Source organism: Arachis duranensis, chromosome 5 (assembly GCF_000817695.3).
Source record: "Arachis duranensis cultivar V14167 chromosome 5, aradu.V14167.gnm2.J7QH, whole genome shotgun sequence".
In the NCBI taxonomy this organism is placed as follows: domain Eukaryota; kingdom Viridiplantae; phylum Streptophyta; class Magnoliopsida; order Fabales; family Fabaceae; genus Arachis; species Arachis duranensis.
This window is the reverse complement of record NC_029776.3, coordinates 80,577,210-80,581,694: the sequence shown is the minus strand read 5'-3', so window position 1 is coordinate 80,581,694 and position 4,485 is coordinate 80,577,210.

Below are 4,485 nucleotides of genomic sequence, written 5' to 3'. Positions count from 1 at the left end.
TGAAAACCGAATCGGACCGGTCAGTTTAATCGGATTAACCGAGAACCGGTCACCTAGCCGGTCCGAGTAAGATCAGTGAAAAAATCGATCGAACCGGCAGTTAACTGATAAACCGGTAAAACTGTCTGGTTTTTTGACGGATTTTTGGTTTAAAAATATAACCCTAAACGACGTCGTTTTGTATCTTTAAAAAAAAAAGAAAAGAAAAAATAAAATAAAACCACACACCCCACGTCCCTACCCCTCTCTCTTCTCTCTCACTCTCACATTCACCATAATCCCTAATTTAACCAACTAACCCTATCAGAGCCCCCAGCCGCCGCTACCGTCAGCCCCCAACCGCCGTCACTCTTCTCTTCCTCATCGTCTCTGTGCTCGTCGCGAAGCCCCACCAGCCACCGTCACCCCCAGCCGCCGCCATTGTTCTCCTCCTCACCGTCTCTGTCCTGGTCGTGAAGCTCGCTTCTGTGATCGTCGTCATGCATAGTGACAGAGGGTGTTGTCGTCGTCATCCTCCTCGATCCTCTTCTCCTCTACGTCACGAGAACGGTTGCTCAATCATCTTCAAGCGCGTCCTCTCCTCCGTGAATCTCTGCCCCGAAGCCTTGCCGTAGAATCTCTGCTCGGTTCCTCGCCGTCGCAAACGGATCTTCTTCTAAGTTCACTGTCACCGTCGTTCCTCCCTCGCCGTGTCTCTAATAAGCCGCTGCTTCTTTAGTTTCGATTTCTAAGATTCTGGCTTCTGAGTTTGATTTTTTGTACTAGATTCTGAATAGGGATTGTGTTTTGAGTTGGGTTGTTGCTTAATGTGATTCTGAATTTAATTTGGATGGTTTCACTTGGTTTTTCTGTTTTTGGATTTGGAGATTGAGTTGTCTGTATTCTGAGTTTTTGTTGAAAAGCATTGAATTTGTTGAACCAAGTTAGAGTTTGGTTAGTTATAAGAGGCTTGTTGCACAATAAGAGATTTCATCAATGTGTTATTCAATGGAATTGTATATTGGCAACCCAAAAAGGGATAATTGAATTGTATAAGAGAATAATTAGCCTTGACTTGACAATGTTGCCTGCAAGATCACTTCTTTGATGCAGCAATAGCTAGTAAAGTCCTAATCTTCACAAAGTGAAGTTAAGGTTTCCTCCAAATCTATCCAATATTTATTCTTGAGCAAAGCCTGAAACAGGACGATAGGAATAATAGCCTACCTTAGGGTTGTTGTCTGAAACTGGATCATGGCTTGAGTTTGGAGAGGGAGAAGCATTGGTTTACTGATCTCTTTTAGCCTACCTCAGTCTCATGTTGTATAACTTTAAAATTATTTTCATATTAAAATTTTTTTACTTAAAAATTAATGAATTTAAATATGTAAAATTATATATTAAATTTGTATAATTTTATTTAATATTTAATTAAATCGGTTGAACTCTAGTTAAATTTTAATCGAACCACTGAATCAGTAAACCAATTACTTTATCGGTTCATTGACCGATTCAGTTCTTACAACCTTATTTTTTACCTAAACGATTTTTAAACTGGACCAATTAATAATCTAATTTATCAGTTTTTCAATCGAACCAACTGATTCGATCCCATTTTTAGAACTATATGATTAAAGGAATACTGGTTAACTACATTTGAAAAATTTTATCACTTACTTTTGTGTGAATATGTGAAGAATTAGTCATTTGACTTTTGACTAAATAGATATTCTATTGCAAACCTAAAAAAATAAGAATGTTTTATTTTCCTTTTAAGGATATCAAACAACGAAGAAATTTTACAAAGTACTTAAAATTTGAAAACAAAATGTGATAATTTAGTTTTTTTTTATCTGGATAATTTAGTTTGTTTTATGTGATGTTGGCACTGCTAAGTGCTAACAGAGAAGTCACATGAGAGAGAATCTCGAGTCCTCTTTCTTGTTTTTTTTTTTCTTATTTGTACAATAATTTCAGAATTTAATGAATGAAAGTGGGCCATGAGCCTTTCAAACCCAAACACCCAGTGGCCTATTAGAGATATGGGGCTTAACTCATTGTCTTTGTTTTTTCGTAACACATTAGCCCAGCTCAAAATTAGGGTTGCCCAAGTGCAAAATTATATAAAAAATACAGGTAAAAGACCAACAAAATAAAAGAATTCAAATTATACTGACACTTGGGCCTTTACTAAATCGTGTTGAATAATACTTCTTATTCTTAAATTCGGTCTATAATTACACCAGAGAAGTCAAATCCAAAAGACTAATAATAATAACCGATTTCATATGTTTAAGAGTAAAGTTATATATTTAAATCTTTTTATAAATTAAATTTGATTAAAGTTTTTTTTGGATCATCCAATCAAGTTAAATAATAAAATTTAAAATAATATTAATCATAATTAATTTTATTATATTAGACTAATTTAATTAGATTTGATTAATAAATAAAACTTAGAATTGTAACATTATTATTTAAGTACAAACATTTAGTTTGGATACTAGTTGTCTGTTAGGACTCGTTTATTAGGCTACTTTTGGTTAGTGTATACCAAAAGATATAGATACTGAAACATAAATAAAAAAGACATAAACAAAAATATATGTATACATATTTTATGTTTGGAACATAAACACATAAAACACATAAATTATTAAAAAGTCTATAGTATCTTATATTCTCATTATCTATCTCTACCACTATCATTACCAGACTTTTCATCAATCCAAAAAAATAAATAACAAAAAATTTCAATAATTTCAACAATAAATTCAACCATCAATAACAGCAAGAGCTCTATTTAATAATCAATTCAACAATTTTTTTAAGAAAAAAAATTAAAATAAATCTAAAAAAGAGTGGGCAAAAAGAAAGAGCAGGAGAAATATGGCAAGAGAGAAGCAGAAGTGGCGGATGCAAAGAGAGAGAAAGAGAACAGTTAATTTGGAGATCACGTGAAAAACAGATCTAGAGACAACCATGGCAAAAGACGACGGCGGCAGTAATGGAATAGAAGCGAAGAACAAAGAAAAAAAGAGAAAGAGGAAGGAGGAAAAAAAGAGAGGCAACGGTTGTTTGGTTGGAGAAATAGAGGAGAAAGGTGAAGATGGCGGTTTGAGCGTGAGAGAGAAAAGAAAGAAGATCTGATACAGAGAGAGGTAAAGCGTGAAAAATGGAAGAAGGAGAAAGAAGATATGTAAGGGACATAATTGAAAAAAGAATGAAAATAAATTGTGTCTATGTCCAAACATTTGTGTTTCACCCCTTGGTCCAGTACATAAATTTTGTGTATTTTTGTACTTGCATGTCCATCCATATCTACTAAAAATCTGTGTCTCAACAAATAAATAATGAACATGTACCATTATATCTATGTCTCAGTGTCTATATCTTTCAAACCAAACGTTGTCTTAGTGTCTATGTCTATCAAAGACATGGACACGATTACACACATCCAATATTTGTTGTATAAGACATAAAAATAGAGAGACACGATTACACACATAGATACACAAAATATACATATTTTGTATCTCTCTAAAATGATGAGACACGGTGAGACATAATTTAAAATTTATTTTTAGACAAATTTAACCTTAATATTTTTTTCAAAATTCTAATTTTATTCTCATTTATTTAACCTTTTTTATCTCTTCTTCTTTCACACTGGTTCAGCCTCCTTCTTCTTTTTTTTCACACACTTTCATCTTCCACTGTAGCCATTTTTTTCTTCATCAACAGTGCAGCTACTTTCTTCTTTTGCTGCTGCTTCTACTTTTGCCTTTTCTTTGGCAGCCATGAATGTCACCGCGTTGCCTTATTCTCGTCATTGCAGATCGTCGTTGCCACGGGTCTCATTATTTCACCACCACCATTTTTCAGATCTATTCCAGTTCTTTCTGTTTTCTTTTCTTTTTTTTTGCTAGATTTGCAGTTTTTCATCACCTTCTTCTTTGCTTCGGTCACTTTTCTCAACCTTCATCACATCCTTTTCATTTTTATTTTTGTTTATCTTTTAATTGTCGATCAATTTTTTATTTTTAAAATCTAATTATTGAAATTTTTCATTCTATTTCAATTTTTAATTTGAATTGTTAAACTATTAATTAAATTTTTTTGATGATATTGATTTGGATTGAAGTTGAAAAATTAGCATTGATGTTAGAAATAAGTGATAACGATAATGAAAATTTAACTATTTTAATTTATATTAAGTTAAAAAATTACCTTAAATAACTATTTCAATTTAAAATAAGTGATAACGATAATGAAAATTTAACTATCATTATCACTTATTAAACTACCATAGTGAATATATCTAAAATCAGCCCAACGATTTTGTGTGTATTAGATGCGTTATCTTTTATAAACCATTAAATTTTATTAAATAAAAATAAAAAAATGTTAAAAAAAAGGAGTACTGACAGACTTTATAAATATAAAATATATTAGTATATACATACATAAACACATTTTAATACAAAATATGTTAAAAATGACAAG